A 10,159-nucleotide genomic window follows, 5' to 3' on the forward strand; every position below is an offset into this window, starting at 1 on the left:
TCTTCGCGAGATATACTTAGGAGGGAGCAATATACTGTTTGACTCTTCGGTGAAGGTATGTTCTCGAAACTTCAACAAAAGCCCGTACCGAGCTACTGAGCGTCTCTTCTGCAGAGTCAGCCACTGGAGTTTATCTATCATCTCCGTAACGCTTTCGCGATTACCAAATGATCCTGTAACGAAGCGCGCTGCTCTCCGTTGGATCTTCTCTATCTCTTCTATCAACCCTATCTGGTACGGATCCCACACTGCTGAGCAGTATTCAAGCAGCGGGCGAACAAGCGTACTGTAACCTACTTCCTTTGTTTTCGGACTGCATTTCGTTAGGATTCTTCCAATGAATCTCAGTCTGGCATCTGCTTTAGCGACGATCAATTTTGTATGATCATTCCATTTTAAATCACTCCTAATGCGTACTCCCAGATAATTTATGGCATTAACTGCTTCCAGTTGCTGACCTGCTATATTGTAGCTAAATGATAAGGGATCTTTCTTTCTATGTATTCGCATCACATTACACTTGTCTACGTTGAGATTCAATTGCCATTCCCTGCACCATGCGTCAATTCGCTGCAGATCCTCCTGCATTTCAGTACAATTCTCCATTGTTACAACCTCTCGATACACCACAGCATCATCTGCAAAAAGCCTCAGTGAACTTCCGATGTCATCCACAAGGTCATTTATGTATATTGTGAATAGCAACGGTCCTATGACACTCCCCTGCGGCACACCTGAAATCACTCTTACTTCGGAAGACTTCTCTCCATTGAGAATGACATGCTGCGTTCTGTTATCTAGGAACCCTTCAATCCAATCACACAATTGGTCTGATAGTCCATATGCTCCTACTTTGTTCATTAAATGACTGTTGGGGACTGTATCGAACGCCTTGCGGAAGTCAAGAAACACGGCATCTACCTGTGAACCCGTGTCTATGGCCCTCTGAGTCTCGTAGACGAATAGCGCGAGCTGGGTTTCACACGACCGTCTTTTTCGAAACCCATGCTGATTCCTACAGAGTAGATTTCTAGTCTCCAGAAAAGTCATTGTACTCGAACATAATACGTGTTCCAAAATTCTACATCTGATCGACGTTAGAGATATAGGTCTATAGTTGTGCACATCTGTTCGACGTCCCTTCTTGAAAACGGGGATGGCCTGTGCCCTTTTCCAATCCTTTCGCACGCTACGCTCTTCTAGAGACCTACGGAACACCGCTGCAAGAAGGGGGGCAAGTTCCTTCGCGTACTCTGGGTAAAATCGAACTGGTATCCCATCAGGTCCAGCGGCCTTTCCTCTTTTGAGCGATTTTAATTGTTTCTCTATCCCTCTGTCGTCTATTTCGATATCTACCATTTTGTCATCTAGAGAAGGAACTACAGTGCAGTCTTCCTCTGTGAAACAGCTTTGGAAAAAGACATTTAGTATTCGGCCTTTAGTCTGTCAACCTCTGTTTCAGTACCATTTTGGTCACAGAGTGTCTGGACATTTTGTTTTGATCCACCTACCGCTTTGACATTTCTGCCAAGTCAGTACATAGAACTTTACTTTAGAATTCATTCAATGCCTCTCGCCACGCCCTCGTCACACTATATTTCGCTTCGCGTAGTTTTTGTTTGTCTGCAAGGCTTTGGCTATGTTTATGTTTGCTGTGAAGTTCCCTTTGCTTCTGCAGCAGTTTTTTACCTCGGTTGTTGTACCACTGTGGCTCTTTTCCATCTCTTACGATCTTGCTTGGCACATACTCATCTAACGCGTATTGTACGATGGTTTTGAACTTTGTCCACTGATCCTCAACACTATCTGTACTTGGGAAAAAACTTTTGTGTTGAGCCGTCAGGTACTCTAAAATCTGCTTTTTGTCACTTTTGCTAAACAGAAAAATCTTCCTACGTTTTTTAATATTTCTATTTACGGCTGAAATCATCGATGCAGTAACCGCTTTATGATCGCTGATTCCCTGTTCTGCGTTAACTGTTTCAAATCGTTCGGGTCTGTTTGTCACCAGAAGGTGTAATATGTTGTCGCCACGAGTCGGTTCTCTGTTTAACTGCTCAAGGTAGTTTTCAGATAAAGCACTCAAGATTTAGTGTTGCAACAGTGCATATGTTGTTGTTGTTGTGGTCTTCAGTCCTGAGAGTGGTTTGATGCAGCTCTCCATGCTACTCTATCCTGCGCAAGCTTCTTCATCTCCCAGTACCTACTGCAACCTAAATCCTTCCGAATCTGTTTAGTGTATTCATCTCTTGGTCTCCCCCTACGACTTTTACCCTCCACGCTGCCCTCCAATACTAAATTGGTGATCCCTTGATGCTTCAGAACATGTCCTACCAACCGATCCCTTCTTCTGGTCAAGTTGTGCCACAAACTTCTCTTCTCCCCAATCCTATTCAATACTTCCTCATTAGTTATGTGATCTACCCACCTAATATTCAACATACTTCTGTAGCACCACATTTCGAAAGCTTCTATTCTGTTCTTGTCCAAACTATTTACCGTCTATGTTTCACTTGCATACATGGCTACATTCCATACAAATACTTTCAGAAATGACTTCCTGACACTTAAATCTATACTCGATGTTAACAAATTTCTCTTCTTCAGAAACGCTTTCCTTGCCATTGCCAGTCTACATTTTATATCCTCTCTACTTCGACCATCATCAGTTATTTTGCCCCCCAAATAGCAAAACTCCTTTACTACTTTAAGTGTCTCATTTCCTAATATAGTTCCCTCAGCATCACCCGACTTAATTCGACTACATTCCATTATCCTCGTTTTGCTTTTGTTGATGTTCATCTTATATCCTCCTTTCAAGACACTGTCCATTCCATTGAACTGCTTTTCCAGGTCCTTTGCTGTCTCTGACAGAATTACAATGTCATCGGCAAACCTCAAGGTTTTTATTTCTTCTCCATGGATTTTAATACCTACTCCGAATTTTTCTTTTGTTTCCTTTACTGCTTGCTCAATATACAGATTGAATAACATGGGGAAGAGGCTACAACCCTGTCTTACTCCCTTCCCAACCACTGCTTCCCTTTCATGTCCCTCGACTCTTATAACTGCCATCTGGTTTCTGTACAAATTGTAAATAGTAGCCTTTCACTCCCTGTATTTTACCCCTGCCACCTTTAGAATTTGAAAGAGAGTATTCCAGTCAACATTGTCAAAAGCTTTCTCTAAGTCTACAAATTCTAGAAACGTAGGTTTGCCTTTCCTTAATCTTTATTCTAAGATAAGTCGTAAGGTCAGTATTGGCTCACGTGTTCCAGTATTTCTACAGAATCGAAACTGATCTTCCCCGAGGTCGGCTTCTACTAGTTTTTCCATTCGTCTGTAAATAATTCGTGTTATTATTTTGCAGCTGTGGCTTATTAAACTGATTGTTCGGTAATTTTCACATCTGTCAACACCTGCTTTCTTTGGGATTGGAATGATTATATTCTGCTTGAAGTGTGGGGGTATTTCGCCTGTTTCATACATCTTGCTCACCAGATGGTAGAGTTTTGTCAGGACTGGCTCTCCCAAGGCCGTCAGTAGTTCCAATGGAATGTTGTCTACTCCGGGGGCCTTGTTTCGACTCAGGTCTTTCAGTGCTCTGTCAAACTCTTCACGCAGTATCGAATCTCCCATTTCATCTTCATCTACATCCTCTTGCATTTCCATAATATTGTCCGCAAGTACATCGCCCTTGTATAGACCCTCTATATATTCCTTCCACCTTTCTCCTTTTCCTTCTTCGCTTAGAACTGGGTTTCCATCTGAGCTCTTGATGTTCATACAAGTGGTTCTCTTATGTCCAACGGCCTCTTTAATTTTCCTGTAGGCACTATCTATCTTACCCCTAGTGAGATAAGCCTCTACATCCTTACATTTGTCCTCTAGCCATCCCTGCTTAGCCATTTTGCACTTCCTGTCGATATCATTTTTGAGACGTTTGTATTCCTTTTTGCCTGCTTCATTTACTGCATTTTTATATTTTCTCCTTTCCTCAATTCAATATTTATTCTGTTACCCAAGGATTTCTGCTAGCCCTGGTCTTTTTACCTACTTGCATATGGAGTACATGAAATGATTACATTTGCAGTTCAATAGCACTAGCTATTCTGAGCTACCAGGTATAGACCCAACGCTGAAACACCTGTACCAGTAAGTCGTGTAGCCTCCACGGACGGTAATGCAGACGCTCACTCTGTCATCCAGCCCACTGCACAGATGGCGAGCTGTGTTGTGGGATACGTTATGCCGTGCCTGCTCTGCTCCACCTGTTCACGTAGTTCTGTAACAGCTGTTGTTGGCTGACGAGTCACACCTCGTCCCATCATATGCCACGCGTGCTCGACTGGAGACAAGTCCGTAAAGCGTGCTGGTCAGAGGTTTCACGTCTTGCAGGGCGCGTAGGGTTTCAGGGGCAGCGTTTGGGCGAGCGTTATCCTGTTGGAAATACACATTACCTTGCAGTTGGAATAACAGCAGAAGAACGGTCTAATAACATTGTGCCCGTACCGAGCGCTCGTTAGCGTCCTTCCAGAAACACGAAAGGTGAACGAGAGGTGTAGTTTATCGCACCCCAGACAACAAGGCTCAGGGAGGGGCCAGTATGTGTTGGACGATTGTACTCCACGAAACAGCGGTCACTAGGTCTACGTCGTGGACGCAAGTGACCATCATTTGCACGCAGGCAGTGTCTGTTTTCATCGCTGAAGACCACGGCGTGCCATTCTATCTTCCAAGTAATCCTTTGACAAGATCAATCGAGCCGTGCACGTCGATGATGTGGCTTGAGTGGAGGTAAAGGGCGAGGGTGACATGTAGGTAGATTTGCCAAAGTCTTTATTAGCATTTTCTGTAACATGATAGGTTCTGTCTGCGATGACATCTCGGTCGACAAAGCTTTCGAGGCCAGATACATCTGGGACACCTGAACCACCTCGTACAATAGCGACGGTTAACCATCCGTTGCCATGTGTGAAGGAATCATTGATGTCAATGCTGAAGTTCAGTCTACATCCACTGGCTGGAGGCGTGCACAGTCACACTGCTAATAACCAGTTCGCAACAGTTTTGTGTTGACATGTCTGGGCTCGCAATTCTTACCTGTGCTGTGGCAGCTGTGCGATTTGCCTCAGCTGTCCTTACAATACAAAGATCCTGGCGGGCATCTGTGTTGCATGGACGTCCAGAACCTCGTCTGCGAGTGTGGGAATGTTCACGTGACCACTGATACCAGCATGTTCCCTGAGGCAGCTCGTTCAACATGTGTGGCAGTTCTCTGAAAGGACCATCCCGCCACTCGGAAGGCCACAGTTTCACCCCCTTTCAGACACGTTTAGTTGGCTGTAGGAAGCACGAGTGCGTCTCTGTGGCATGGTCGCCTGCTCGCTTCACACATTTGCACCACACTGAGCCTTCTGGCTGTGAACATTTCCTATTAAAGAGTAAACACATGGCGCTCTGGCAGCCATGGAAGTACGCTGTCTGATGACGGACGGTGTTGAAAGCTTTGTCGGCACATCTATTATCCTCCAATTGACATATGCCGTTATCGGATCAAAATCGACATCGTCTTACCAGGTGGAAATATTTTTTTCCGACAGTGTAGTTGTTTAAAAATTGGTAAATATCTGTTCTATTCCCATTTTTCCTTTTTTTGCATAAACACGCGAGTAACAAAGTAACGCTGAAGGCTACGTGTGAGTTTGTCAAAGATCTTACACTTTTCTGAAACGATTCGTTAATTTCTGTTCCATTCGGCAATTTCTTTTTTAATAAACACATGTGCAAGAAAGTAAAACTGAAGGCTACGTGTGAATTTGTCAAAGACCTTACACTTTCCTGAAACAAAACTGTTTTGTAATGTGTACTCTCTAGTATGCCGGAGTGTTTATAGTTCTGCTCTGTAAATTTACTTATTGCTCAGCTGTGATGAAATGGTGCAGTGTATACATTAGGCAGATGTTAACCTACCAGTCAACAAATTAATACATTTGCCGAAATCAACAGCCTATTTATTTATTTAAGAGGCAACAGAGGAAATTAAAATCAAAATCTAGACGGTCTCTAGACTCTGTAAATACACAACGCAGTTGTACAATTGAAGAACAACAACGCAACGAAAGGTAAGAGCAAACTTTTCAATTTGTCAGCGTTCAGTTAATCTTGCAGCAACAGCATTCGTTGTGCGTACATCACGGCCTATGAAAGCACTTACAGACAAGACAGCTGAGTGCCGATTACAGTACTGCACTAGTTAAACTGTCGTCTTACAGACATTAACTTACTAAATTCTCATTAACTGATTTACATAAATGGACACACTAGAACAGATTATTCATGCTGATGTTAATCTGTAGTTTATATAAGGAGAAGTCTTTGTTTCTGGACTATTATATGAAATACTAAATAATTTATTTATAACAATTTATGTATCTATTAAACAATAAGGTAAATATACTCATTTTATCACTGGCGTCAAGACCTATCCAACAGTGCATTGTACACATCAGTAGCGTATCTCTAACATTTGTTATTGATTTTATAAATAATTTGATGTATAAATCTTAGTAACTTAGTTAACATTTACTTTATAAATCTCTACATATAGAAGGCAATGCCCTGACTGACAGACTCTTCATCGGCTAGCCCAAACCGCTAAGGACAGAAACTTGAAATTTGGAGAAGGTGTAGATCTTCTACTGCAGGCGTCGATTTATTTTCAAAATCATACCCTAAGGGGGTGAAAGAGGTGATTAAGTTTTTTGAAAAAATTTCTCTATTGAGGAAATTTTGAAGCTATATCTACGTAAACTGATACTTGGTTTTTCAGTTAGAAATTAAAAAAAAATGTGTTTCAGCATTCCTGAAAATTTGAATACTATGGGGGTGAAATATTGGGTGAAAGCTTTTTTGAAAATATATCATTATTAAAGAAGTACTAAAGTATTTTTAGAGCTACATCTATGAACACTGGTATTTGACTTCTCGGTTGCAAATAAAACCATACGTGTCCCAGTGTTTTTGGAAATTGAACTTTCAGATGATGAAATAGGGATGAGATTTTTTACGAAAATATTTATTATGAAAGAGTCTGCAAAGCAAAATCTATAAAAATTTAAATTTGGCTTCTCAGTTAGAAATTCAGACTCTATTGAGGTGAAAAAGGGGATGAAAGTTTTTATGGAAATATTTCGTTGTGCGAGCATTTTTGAAGCTAAATCTATGAAAATTTTTATTTGGCTTCTCTGTCAGAAATAAAACATAGGAATGTCACTGTTTTGGAAAATGAACCCCTAAGGAGATGAAATATCGTCTGATTGATTCACTGACTGATGATCACCCTGCCCAAACCACTTAAGTATGGAAACTTGAAGCGTGGAGAGGGTATGGGTCTTATACTGTAGAAGAAATTGTCCGAAATTCAACTCTTAAGGGGGTGAAGTAGGGAACGAAAGGCTCTTTGCATGTATGTCGCTAATAAGGGACTTTTGAAACTAGAACTAAGAAAACTGGTATTTGGTTGCTGTGACAGGAAGTGAAAAATATATGTTTCAGCATTTTTGGAAATTCAGCCCCTAAGGAGGTGAAGTAGGGGATGAGATGTTTTATTAAATGGTTAATTATGAAAGCATTTTTAAAACTAAACCAATTAAACTCTGAATTTGTCTTCTCAGTTAAAAATAAAAAATAATGTGTTTCATTGTTTTAGGAAATTCAGCTTCTAAGGGGTGGAACGTTTTACGAAAATATTTCATTGCGAAAGCATTTTAAAGCTAAATCTTTTAAAACTGGTAATTGCCTCTTCGGTTGGAAACAAAAAATAAGTGTTCATCCTAAGGGATGAAAGTTTGTAAAGAAATATCCCCACAAGAATGCTAATTAGCGCGAAACGCTTAGAAGACGCTGCAGTTTGTAACCAACACAAAAATTCAATTAAATGAAAACTGAAACAAAAGAAATCTGTGCAGACTATAGAGTCTACGTCAGCCAAGCAGCGGATACTAAGGTAGTATGGTAACAACTGCCGTAAATTAGTTTGTTTACCACGATTTCAGTACTGCCATGTTTGGAAGCTGTTATCGTATTTTTAGGGAACATCTGAAGCTTTTAGCCTCAGCACTGAGCCCGGCCATAGGAAATACGGAAGCGTCCGATCCCACCCGTCTGCTTTGGCCCATGACGTCACAAATATGGCGGAAACAAAAACAAACACACACACTTTCCACAAGAAGCCTAATGACACTAACGGGACAAGCGCGGGAAATGGGGTGTTTTGGGTGGGTGGGGGGCAAACTAAATATAAACAAATTTAGACGCCTTGCGTAGCTACAACGTGTAAGTGAAGACAGCCATGCATGAATACCCACCCACCTCCCCAGGGGTCCTAACCCCTGCAACCCATAGAAGATAAAGATGCTTCAGTAGCTGATTAGTGTTTTTTGTGTTTAAAAAAAAAATCTCACGGGATAGAACGAGCAGATCAGAAATATAAATATAATAAACTAAAACAGAAATTCGAGGAAACAGATAATGAAACGTCCCCTTAGAACAATTGTACACGACTGTGCTTAAACTGACACACAATATTTTTAGCGCAACGCAATCTGACTATCAAAGATCCCTGCAAAAGAATGGCCATGAGTAACATTAAACTATGCCTTTCACAAATCACTTACCTCACAAAAATCTCCGTTACTCGAACTACTGCAATACGGCGAGCGCCACTACTGACAGCTAAATAAAAGATTCAAACTACGGAAGTCATTAACTACTGATAGGGATAGTTAGCAAATGAAAGATATAAATAGAGAACAAACAATGTATTTACCTTAATAGTCATAATATATATAGCAGTTCATGACAAATTACAAAACTCCGCCATCTCTCTTCCCACATCCACCACTGCTGGCGGCTCACCTCCAACTGTGCAACGCTACGCGCTGTTCACATCCAGCTGCCGCTGCCTAACACTACAATGGCAGACAACAATGCAAACTAGCCACAGGCTGCACACAGCACAGCCAGTGATTTTCATATAGAGCGCTACGTAACGTTGCCAATAAGAAAACATAAAACAGCCTACTTACGGCACTAACTACTGATAGGGATAGTTAGCAAATGAAAGATTTTAATAGAGAACAAACACTGTATTTACCTTAATATCATCAAAAGTCATAATATATGTAATTTCAAAACTTTGCCATCTCTCTCCTCACATCCACCACTGCTGGCGGCTCACCTCCAACTGCGCAACGCTACGCGCTGTTCACATCCAGCTGCCGCTGCCCAACACTACAATGGCAGACAACAATGCAAACTAGCCACAGGCTGCACACAGCACAGCCAGTGATTTTCATACAGAGAGCGCTACGTGGCGGCGGTGTTACCAATATAAGAACCTAAACAGCCTACTTACATAAAGAAAACATAAACTATACACAACTGCAACCAGTCACTTTTTCATTAATAATGCTTTATTACATTAACCGGTTTTCGAACCCTTTCAGGTTCATCTTCAGATGATTTCGGCAGAATCCGGGAAGTTACATCATTACTGGTAGTAGCATAATGCTGGGTGCTGGTTCTATGGCAGAAAGATGGGTCACACTTTAATGTATCGCCTTGACTATACCTTATCTTTCGATATCGATGTAAATTTAGTTTTTACTTACTGCGACAGTATAGGCGGCTTTTTACGTATCTGTCTGCCTCCATTTTGATGTCCAGAACACTTTCACACGAACTATATTAGTTCACACTTTAACAGACACTTTACCAGCATCCAGCATGCGCTTTACAACTGTTGCTTATAACAAAGATCTTGACAGAGAGATATGGCATTAGCCTACTTTGTACAGAGATGTAATTTGTTATTAATTTAAATATACAGGTCCTAGTCATACAGACAACTGCACCTCACTGCAGAACCAATAACTCTGTATTATTGATTCCTTGGGATTCGCGTAAAAAAAAAAAAAAAAAATAAACCTGCCTGTAACATACAAATAGAAATAACGTAACAGATCACCTGACATTTTTTCTTGTAGTAGTTTATTATTATTTTCTCTAGTGCTCTCATGTTATCAACATTCTAATGAAAAAACTTGCCCTTATATCGACTTTAACACATGTAAAGAACAACAAATTACATCTCTGT

This window comes from Schistocerca cancellata, chromosome 5, assembly GCF_023864275.1.
Source record: "Schistocerca cancellata isolate TAMUIC-IGC-003103 chromosome 5, iqSchCanc2.1, whole genome shotgun sequence".
Taxonomy (NCBI): Eukaryota; Metazoa; Arthropoda; class Insecta; order Orthoptera; family Acrididae; genus Schistocerca; species Schistocerca cancellata.